The sequence below is a fragment of the Peromyscus eremicus genome, chromosome 14 (assembly GCF_949786415.1).
Source record: "Peromyscus eremicus chromosome 14, PerEre_H2_v1, whole genome shotgun sequence".
NCBI lineage: Eukaryota > Metazoa > Chordata > Mammalia > Rodentia > Cricetidae > Peromyscus > Peromyscus eremicus.
In genome coordinates, this window is record NC_081430.1 from 80075053 (window position 1) to 80086227 (window position 11175).

The following is an 11175-nucleotide window of genomic DNA, read 5'->3' on the forward strand; positions in this document are numbered from 1 at the left end:
CCCTGGTTTTCTTCTATTTTGAGAGAGGGCCTCACTTTGTTATTAAATTGGCTTAGAACTTACTAGATAGCCTGGGCTGGCCTTGAATTTGTGGCAATCATCCTGCCTCAGTCTCCTGGTACTGAGGTTACCATGCCTGGCTGAGAACCTTTTCTGATATCACTGTGACATGGTGAACTGCCTGGCCCCACGGTGCACAGTCCTAGGATAGAACTCATGGGCTGGTGACAAAGAAAACAAGCCATAGCCAGGGGCCGAAAGCAGGATTGGTATTTGTTGACTGTCACCCATGTTTTTTTGTTTTTGTTTTTGTTTTATTAGTTTTTCTTTTAGAACTGGATCTTAATGTCATAGTCATAGAAGCAACCAGAATAACATAAGGCCTAGTGACAGAAAATTGAAGTTGAGCTGCAGAAATGGCTCCAGCTAAGAGCAGGCACACAAACACGCCTTTTTCCAAGACAAATTCTCCTCTCCTCCCCCAGCTAGTGCATGCGTCCCAGCTACCTCCCCACACACTTCTACCCACAGGGATGACAACTACGGAATCATCAGCCTTTTGTATAACACGAGCCTTCTTCATGGCCCACCCAAGTGACCCAGCTGCGGCCCAGGGAAGGCCTTGGTGGCTGTGGAAGATGTTTTCAGTGCCCTCCCCCCTTCCCCTCACATCTCAGTGGGAGACACCCATATGCTCTACCTGGACACGGCACCTTTCCTCCAGTGGATGCTCTCACACAGTCTGTTGACGGAACACTGGCTCTCCAGATGGCTGAGGTACCGTCTCTGGCATCCCTGCCTCTTTTCCATTCACGCGCTGCTCCGTTAAAAGCCAAAGGATCAAGAATAGCTGAGTAATTTTCTTCCTAGGGTTTCACATGGCCGCTTTCAGGGCCACCAAAGTGCCTTTCTTCATTTTAGGGCAGAAAGCTTCCATTCAATGCTGTAGGTCCCTCCCCAGCCTCCAGACACTTCCCAGTGGCCCCCCTTCCCCCCAGACACTTGTGACAACCCTTAGCTCATTTCAGTAAAACCCCTCCAGCTAGGAGGCGAGTGAACTCCAACACAGACCCGTGGTGGCCCAGGCTGTATTTAGCTACTTTTATTCTGGGCACCTACTTCATCTCCCAGATTCTAAAGTCTCAGAGAAGACATGGGTGTGGACATGTTTAAGACTCTTGGCTCAGTTCCTTTGCACTCATCAAATAATCAATATCCTCAAGTTGCAATCGTAAATGAATCTTTAGACCATCTTTCTTTTATTAAACATAAAGACGATGACTTAAGCGCCATGAATCAAATAGCTAATCCCACTAGGATATAGTTTAAGGTGCACTGTTATGCATTCGGGTGGTTTTGTAATTGTGATGGTTAATTACAACTGTCAACTTGATGGGAATCACCTGGAAAAGGAGGCCGTGCGAGGGACAGTCTGGATTAGGTTGGCCAAAACAAATCCTTCCTTCCTTCAGTTGCTTTTTTATCAAGGTTTATTTTATTTTATGTGTCTGGGTGTTCTGCTTACATACATGTATGTGAACCATATGCATGTCTGGGGCCCGTGGAGGCCAGAAAAGGACATCAAATCCCCTGGAACTGGAGTTAGGGATGGCTCTGAGCCACCATGTGGATGCTGAGAATCAAACCCCCGTCCCTTGCAAGAGCAGCCAATGCTCTTAGCCACTGAGCCACCACTCCGGCCCTTTGTTAGAGTATTTTATCCTAGCAACAGGAAAAGTAAGATAGTAAAACCCAGCAAAACCAATGACTTCTTTGCATATAGCACATGCAGTTGCCGAGTCCAGTTTCTTTCTTTATTTTTGTTTTGTTTTGTTTTGTTTTGTTTTGTTTTTTTAGACAGGGTTTCTCTGTGTAGCTTTGGTGCCTGTCCTGGATCTCAATCTGTAGATCAGGCTGACTTTGAACTCACAGAGATCCATCTGCCTCTGCCTCCTGAGTGCTGGGGTTAAAGGTGTGCACCACCGCTGCTCAGCCTTTATTATCTGTCTGTCTGTCTATCTGTCTATCTATCTATCTATCTATCTATCTATCTATCTATCTATCTATCTATCTATGGTTAAGAGTCCAGTTCCTAAAGATGTGCTCTATCTAGAGAATGCCTCCTGTCTTCTCCACCAAAAACTGTTTAACTCTTCAATGGACTAGAGAGTTCCCTCAGGTCAAGTAGAAATAGAATCTGTCGAACATTGTTGAAGAGATATTTTGAATGGCCAGTAAGTGTTCAGTCAGTCTGACATAGGCTAAGGCTCAGAAACACCTATAACATGAAGGCCTTCCTCACCCACCACCACCCCAGGCCAGTCCAGAAAGCAGAAGTCAGGGCTATGATGGTGAGGACGTGAAGGAAGTGAGTGGAGGAAGGCCCTGCCAGGCGGCGGGCCTGACAGATGTGAGTGGGGACAGAGTATCCCTACGGGTGCATGAAGAGATCCGACAAGGTCGAGTGTGGACCTCCAAATCTGGGGACACAGGGGGAGTTCTTGTTGCAAACAGACTCTCTTCATGGCAGGCAAAGCCTCCAGTGAGGCGGCGTCCTCACATGACCTCCAGATAGTCTGGGTAGTGAGGAAGACAGCCTATTCTCAGGGGAACACACAGACAGGAACGCAGAAATCCCAACCACCCTCTGAGCCCAGATTGGTGGAAAGATTAGTTACTTTTGCATGACTGTGAGCAAATACTGACAGAGCAACCTGAAGGGAGAAAGACTTCTTTCGGTCCAGAATTTCAGAGCTGTCCATCGGTCACAGAGTTTCAGAGCTGTCCATCCGTCACAGCAGCGAGGGTCTGATGAAATGAGGTATTCCCACCACAGTGTCAGGAAACAAAGAAGGAGACAGGAAGGGGCCATCGACCCCTTCCTTCTTCCTTTTCCTTCCTTTCCTTCCAGAGTGGTCAACAAGCAGGGAACAAGCCCGAATGGCTGCCTGTCACTCTCCCCAGCCGCCGCACTAGGCTTTCTGCGCCCTTTACACCCCTGCTCACTAGTGTCTGGTAAAGTTTTCTATGAAGGTTCTGAGCTACCTTCGTGCTGTTTTTAGACTTTCTATTCTATAGACCAGAAAAATTGCTGAAATTAGGAGACATTTGAATGCTCCTCCTCAAGCCCAGAAAAGCTCTCTGCCGTTGCTATGTTTAAGAGCCCAGCAGTGAGTTGTTTGGGCTTATGTCTTGCTGTTATGTAATAAATATGTTTTCCGGCTTTGGAAACCTGAACGCTGCTGGCAAGGGTGCAAACAGTGGTCCCACAATGATGTGTGCCCCGGGGGGCACTTGGAAGAGGGTGGGAATAAGACAGCAGAATGCTTTGGGAGTCTTCAAAGAGGAATGTGTGCTGAGAAGGTTTGAATGACTATTACAGTCCCAAAGGAAACAACAGAGGGAAAGGGAGAAGGGAAGAGGAAGGAAGAAGGTTCCATATGCAGTAATGCAAGGGAAATACGTCATCAGAAACCGACAAAAGTTGGCTGGCGAAGACAAAGGGGCGAAGGGGAGGTGGACTGGTCTGTCGGAGAAAGGAGATTTTATTAGCTCTCCCTATTATATAACAATTTACCCTAGTCTCGGCTGCTTAAAATAGCGTGCATTTATCATCAGGCAGTTGTGTAGTTCAGAAGTAGAGGCACTGTTATGGTTTGAATATAAAATGTCCCCCATCGTGCTCGCTTCGGCAGCACATATACTAAAAAATTGGAACGATACAGAGAAGATTAGCATGGCCCCTGTGCAAGGATGACACGCAAATTCGTGAAGCGTTCCATATTTTTTGGGGGGCTGGAGAGATGGCTCAGAGGTTAAGAACACTGGCTGTTCTTCCAGAGGTCCTGAGTTCAATTCCCAGCACCCACATGGTGGCTCACAACCATCTGTAATGAAATCTGGCTCCCTCTTCTGGCCTGCAGGGATACATGCAAACAGAACACTGTATACATAAAAAATAAATAAATCTTTAAAAAAAAAAATGTCCCCCATCGGCCCACGTGTTTGCACACTCAGTCTCTGGTTGGGGGCACGGTTTGGGAAGGTTGTGGAACTTTTAGGAAATAGAGCTCCTCCACTTCATGGAGGAAGTGGCTCACTGGCGGTGGGCCATGGGACCTGGTAGCCCAGCCCCATTTCCTCTTCTCTCTCCCCACTTCCTAAGTGTGGATTCAATGTAACCAGCCAGCCTCTCGCCCTAGCTAATGTGCCTCCCTCATCAGCAGCCGTGATGCCCTTGCCATGAGGGAATGTGTCCCTCTAAATCGGTAAGCCAAAATAAACCCTCTCTTTCTTAAGATGTTTTTGTCAGGGTATTTATCATGGCGAGGAGAAAGCAATGAAGATGAGCATGGTGTGGCTAATTCTCTGCTTGGCTGGGATCTCACCTGAAGTATGGAGTTCATGTCCTCACACCTACACCGTTATCAGCAGAACGTAGTTGCCCTTGGTTGCAGGACCAAGGTTCAGTGTTCTTGCTAGCCGTTGCTCAATCACATTTCCTCACCCTGTGACCCTCTCACAGCATAGCTGTTAGCGACTATAAGACCACATTGTCGTGGGACCTGCTCTAGACTCTGCTCAGTTACCTGGTCCTTGTCATCCTGTCAAAGGAATCCAGATGACACATAGAGCACAAAACAGGGGATGGAGTTCACTGAAGAAAATAAAAAATGGTATGCATGCTTAGAGGGTGACAATAACAGTGACCAGAGGGACCACAGTTGAAATCTATATTCCAGGCAGGCTTCATACCACTTCAAAAGTCTCTGTATTAGATCTTCCTGGGGGGCTTTTTCCCATCCAGGTAGTTGAAAGGACAATTGGGTTGATGTTTACAGGAGAGGGCAATAGTGTGCCCTCGTTACCAGAAAGCCTCTGGCTAGGGGTGGGGATAGAGCTCTGTTGGTGGAATACTTGCCTCTACAAGCATGAAGCCCTGGGTTCAACCATAATTCATTTTAGAGTCACAGAAACAAGGCATGGTGGTGCACACCTGTGTCATAGCCCTTAGAAGGTAGAGCCAAGGGGATCAGAGGCTCAAGGGCAGCCTTGACTATATACTGAGTTTCAAGCCAGCCTGGGCTACATGAGAACCTGTCTTAAAACCAAAAGGCCTCTGTCTAGACAGTAATCCCTGCCAGCTTAGAGTGGTGTGCCCCCTCCCAGGGCTAGAGATACGCTCAGGTAACATTCTCCTGACCTGTATCGGGTTCCTTGGTTCTAGTCCTTGGTTTTCAAGCTGCTGATTATGAAAGCAGTTCTATTACCAATAGCCAGGTCTGGGCTGTGTGCTTCCAGGGTTTGGGCCTATTATTGAAAAAAGACTCCCACAGATTTGCAGAAGTAGCAAGAGATCTTTATTCAAAGCAAAGAGCTAGGACAGATCAGATCCACTATCAAGAGTGACAGCAGGCCACAAGTGTGAAGGTGCTTAAGAACCCCTGGTTATTGCCTGGACCTTATTTTTATGGTTATAGTGGTTTGAAAGACAATAGACTCCATAGACTCATACATTTGAATGTCTGGTCCCCAGTTTGTGGAATTATTTGGGAAGGATTGGGAGGTGTGGCCTTATTGGAGCAGGTATGTCATTGGGGGTTGGCTCTGAGGTTTTAAAAGGACACACCAGATCCTCTCTCTCTCTCTCTCTCTCTCTCTCTCTCTCTCTCTCTCTCTGCCTGCTTCCTTAGGATCAGGATGTAAAGCTCTCTGCTACTGCTCCAACACCATGCCTTCCTGCCAGCTGCCATGTTCCCCATATCATGAGGGTTACAGACTAGTCTTTTGAAATTGTAAGCAAGCTCCCAATTAAATATTTCTTTTATAACTTTCCTTGGTCATGGTATCTTATCACAGCAATAAAACAGTAACAGTAACTAAGATAGAGGTTTATAAAAAGAAGGGATTTGGTTACTAGTGGTTTGATTAGGTAGTTACCTATTTTGATCGACAGATTCTGTTATATAACCATTTTCTATTCTATATCATTTCTATTTCTATATCCCTTCTTGTTGTAGAATAATCTTTTGTATAGTGTGAAGATGTGTCATTGCCAAGGTGCCTTCTGATTCATTTAATAAAGAGCTGAATGACCAATAGTTAGGCAGGAAGAGATTAGGCAGGACTTTTGGGCAGAAAGAGAGGAAGAGGAAATGAATCTAGGCACGGGTTGGGTGGTGGGCTGGAGGGAGGACATGAAGAGGAAACAGGAGGTGCAAGGTGAAAGGGAGGTAAAAAGCCACCAGGCAAAGCAGAGATTAATATAAATGGGTTAATTTAAGTTATAAGAGCTAGTGGGACAAGCCTAAGCTATAAGCCGAGCTTTCATAATTAATAAATAAATCTCCATGTCATTTTTTGTAAGCTGGTGGCCCAAAGAAAAATCTGTCTACACCTTCTGATGATGCCTCTGATTTCAATTTTATGTATGCCTAATTGTGCATAATATAAGATAGCAAATGGTGGATTCTCTTTAAATTCACTTGGAGACACAGTTTTGCCTTATTCCACATACACCCCAAACTAGCTCTAACCTTTCTACTCTTGTAAATGGAGGAGAAAAATTGAATGGGATCTAGGCTTCAGGTTCATTAAGGAGATGAGAAGCTTATTCGATTGTCCAGAGAGGAGTGCACATGCAGCTCAACTCAGTTGATCCTAGGTTGCTAACAGATTGCTGGATACATTGTTGAAAGTCGGATATGTGTGCATAGCACTTGCAGATGAGGCTCTGAGGCTGACTAATGAGGCTGACAAATGCATTATTAGAAAAGGTATGTGTGTATACCCCAAACCAAATGGAGTCCCTAAGTTGTTAAGCTATTCCCTATGCTCGCCTGCCTCGGGTCTATCCCTATCTGTCTTTCAAACTTGTCAATATCTAACTAGCTTCTTAACACCAGGAAACACTGCTGTGGAATATTATTTTAACTGGGCAAAGATGTGTTACATTTCTTTATGCTGCAGAATATTACTTTAACTGTATAAAGGTGTGTTACATTTGTTTATGCTGCATTTGTTTAATGATGTAAGGATGTGTTACATTTGTTGGTGCTGCATCTATTTAATTATGTAAAGATGTGTTGCGTTGGTTTCATCTCGCCTGCCTAAGGTGATTGGTCTAATAAAGAGCTGAACGGCCAATAGCTAGGCAGGAGAGAAAGGTTAGGTGGGGTTGGCAGGTAGAGAGAAAATAAACAAGAGGAGGAATCTAGGCTCAAGAAGAACGAGAGGAAGAGGAGGAGAGAATGAGGGGGATACCCGGGGCCAGCCAGGCAGCCGCCAGCCAGCAGATATGAGAAACAGTGAAAGTAAGATTTACAGAAAGAAGGAAGAAAGGTAAAAAACCCAGCGGCAAAAGGTAGATAAAGAGAAACAGGTTAATTTAAGTTAAAAGAGCTAGCCCAGACAAGAGCCTAAGCTAGGTCGAGCATTCATAACTAATAAGAAGTCTCCGTGACTTGATTTGGGAGCTGGTTGGTGGCCTAGAAGAAAAAGCCTGGTACAAAACACTCTAATTCCTTTTACCGCTAGACCTGCTATTAAACATGTCATCTGATTGAGTCAGACTCCTCGGCCCACCTCAAAGGAGGGCATTATGCAGGGTGAGTTGTACACTATGGGGTAGGAATCTTATGGGCTAACTTTGAATTCTGTCTACCACAGTGATCACACTTTTGTGCTAAGCAGGGCCCCATGGCATGTGGTTTTAATACACTGTATTACAGAATGTTTATGTACCCCCTCAAATTCTTATGTTGAAGCCCTAGACAATGGTGGTATTTAGCAGGTAATGAGGCTAGATGAGGTCATGAGGGTGGAATCCCCAGTGTCCTTATAAAAAGAGGTATCAACCAGGACTTTCTCTCTTCTGAGTCACGTGAGGACACCATAGGAATGTGTGGCCATCTGCAAACCCAAGGGAACTCTTGCACCAAATCCACCAGCACCCTGCTCTTGGCCTTTCCAACCTCCCGAATTGTGAGAAATGGCAACGTGTTGTTTAAACTGTCCTGCCCACCCTTTGTTGTGACACTTTGAGCTAAATAAGCACAGAGCAAAGGTCTCCCGAACCTACCTCCACACGGGCCTTCTGGAGAACAAGCTGTTCCAAGGCTGTGAGCTTCTGGTGAGTCTGGCTTCCCATGGAGGACTTCTGCTTTGCTTGATTGTGTTTGTTTGTTCTCAGCTTTTTGAGGGAGGATCTTGCTATGCAACCAGGCCAGCCTGGAATACACTATATACAACCCAGGCTGGCTTGAAACATACAATATAGCAATATAACCCAGGCTGGTCTGGAACACACTATATACAACCCAGGCTGTCCCGGAATGCACTATACAACCCAGGCTGGCCTGGAACATACTGTATATAACCCAGGCTGACCTGGAACATACTGTATATAATGCAGGCAGGCTTGAAACACACAATATAACCTAGGCGAGCCTGGAATGTACTATACAACCCAGGCTGGTCTGGAATGCACTATATACAACCAAGGCCAGCCTGGAACACACTATATACAACCAAGGCTGGCCTGGAAAACATTATATACAACCAAAGCTGGCCTGGAACACACTATATACAACCAAGGCTGGACTAGAATGCACTATACACAACCCAGGCTGCCCTGGATTACAGGCATGCATTACCACACCAGGTTTCCTGAAGGACAGTTGTTTGTTCCTTTATTCACTCGGGAGGAATGGGTTCCTGTGGTCCTCTGGCTGCTTGTTCTCAGGGGTCAGGAGCAGGTAGGGCCAGCGGTGTGGCCAGAGCGGGGAATGTGAGAAACTGCTCAGAACAGCCCTTGCAGTGAAAGCTACCTGTCAACAGTTAGCAAACAAAACCATGAAGCGACAACACAAAACACAGCCTCATCCTCTTCCTCCAGGAGTACACATTTTAAGAAATGAAAACGAGAACTGCGCCCCTTGCTTTCAACCCTGACTGCCATCTTCACAGCAGCACAAGATGCCCCCGAAGAAGGGCAGCCGGCTGGCACTGGAAAGTTAAGCAACTCTTTTTGGCACGTGATGATTTGACATTCATATAAACCAAACGCTACTTTCCAGGGAGTCGTAATTCTGATGATGCTGTCACTGTCTTCCGTCACATCATTGGAATGTTTGTGCAGCTTCCTACATTCCATGGGGAAGCCATGTGTCCTGGGGGTATCTTTATGCCACAAGATGAACCACCTCTTCATCTTCTGCCCTTCGAGTGTCTGCGTGTGTGTGTGTGTGTGTGTGTGTGTGTGTGTGTGAGCGAGTGCGTGTGCATGGTTTAATGGTATATGTGTGTGGTGGTGTATGCACATGTATGTATAGGGGCCAGAGAGGGGTACCAGGTGTCCTTCTCTGTCACTTTTGGTCTTAGTCCCTTACAGAGGACAGAGTCTCTTATTGGACCTGGAGCAAGCATTGAACCAGCAATCCTGCTGTCTCTGCTTCCCGTGGCGCTGGGGATACAGGAACTTGTATACTCAGTCACACGGCTCTTAGATGGACACTGGGGATTTGAACTCACATCTTCATGCTTACACAGCACTCTTGCTCACTGAGCCATCTCCCCAGCTCCCCAGCAGCATACTTTCTCTGGCTTTATTCACCATGTTAGCACTAGCTGGACCACTTGTTGAAAGAAGCCCAAGAACCCATTTATACCTAACACCCCTTCATACTAAAGAGCAGAGGCACTCACTAGCACCCCAGAATCGCCCTTCTTTGGCTTAGAAGCCCTTGGTTCTATCCTGAGTGTCCCCCAGCATCTTGCTGGTCATTATCTCGAAGGCCAGAAGTACCTCCAAGCCCTAGTCTAAAGCAGAGCCTAGGAAAGACCACCACCACAATTTAAAATCAAATCTGAAACAAGCTTTAATTAAATACTGGCCAGGTTGATCCATACCTGGGCTCCCAGGGAAATGGCCCCAAGTCACGGTTAGCAGGGGCTTAAAAAGGCAAAACCCACAATTCACCGCGTTTCCCATCAGGTCCACTCAGGGGCAAGCACACATCCTGACGTATTTCCCGCCATGTGATCAAGCACACCCTGTGCAGATGGGTCAAACAGACTTGTTTAGGGGAGTGGAAACATGTGGCTTGTTCTCTCCCATAAACAATAGCCTCCAACATTTCAGGAAGTATTTGTCCTTGGACAAGGGGCTTATAGGTCAGAGGCATTTTTGTTTCATGTATCTTGTAGGCACAGTAATTAAAACTTAAAGCACAACTTTGGCTCTCACCCCACCCCAAAGGCCCCTTGCTGGTGTCTTTCAGGTTTTTCTAGTGAAAACTGCTCCAATCACTGTTTGCCCGACTGAGTGGAAAATGATCCCCACGTGAAGAAAGTCCTAGGCTGGGAGCTCTACTACACCCTGTTCAGATTAAGTTCTCCAATAACCAAGAACAGACCTAAATTAGATCCCCAGGTTGCTTGCTTCTGAGTGCTTAATCAGGGGAAAAATGCTAATACAAGCCAGAGCTGATAGCAGCTGGACTTGACACGTCCTAGCCCCAGCTACAGGAGGGCTGGGTGGACCTGGGACCTAATACCTACATCTGCATCTTTGTGGAGTCTCTGCTTAACAACAGACCTTCTGTGAAGGCTTCCCTTTCCCTACCTCCCCCGCCCCCAGCCTCCAGCCAATCAGACCTTTCCTCCATTTTCAGGAGAGGAGGGTGAGGACAGAAATGGAGGGAATGCTAACCATAGCTAACCCAAGTCAGATTTCCAGGCCACTGCAGGAACACAGCTCTGCCTCGTCCTCTGGAGGCGACATAAACAAGAAGCTGGTCTTGGTGTCCTATTCTGAAGGTCAATGTTCTGAGTCACGGCTTACTCATCCCTCTTCTGGACCTCTCCGCCTTTTGTTCCACTCTGGTGCCATTATTTACCTGACCCTTGAGTAAGAGGTGACAGCCAGGGCAGAGCCAGCAGCTGGAAACTGGGCCTCCCCTGGGGGACTGCCAGATTTGACAAAGTCAATTCATTTCTTTCAATCTTTGTCCATCTGAAAAAAGTTCAACATAACTATACTTGGCGAGAAGGTTGTTTTTGTTTTGTTTTGTGAACTGGAAACACTTGGAACCCACCCACCTCCTTCAGAAAGGGTAGTACTGTCGTTACTGTGGCCTGTGTTTCTGGGTAGCTGTTATTACCTGTCTCTACCAG

The 11175-nt window shown here is 46.5% G+C and overlaps 1 non-coding gene across 1 annotated transcript; it reads left to right on the forward strand.

The window, feature by feature from the left end:
- The first annotated feature begins 3679 nt into the window (after positions 1–3679).
- LOC131924837 (U6 spliceosomal RNA) lies at positions 3680–3788 on the forward strand. The gene has a single exon (XR_009383091.1). It is a non-coding gene; the product is annotated as a U6 spliceosomal RNA (small nuclear RNA).
- The last annotated feature ends 7387 nt before the right edge of the window (positions 3789–11175 follow it).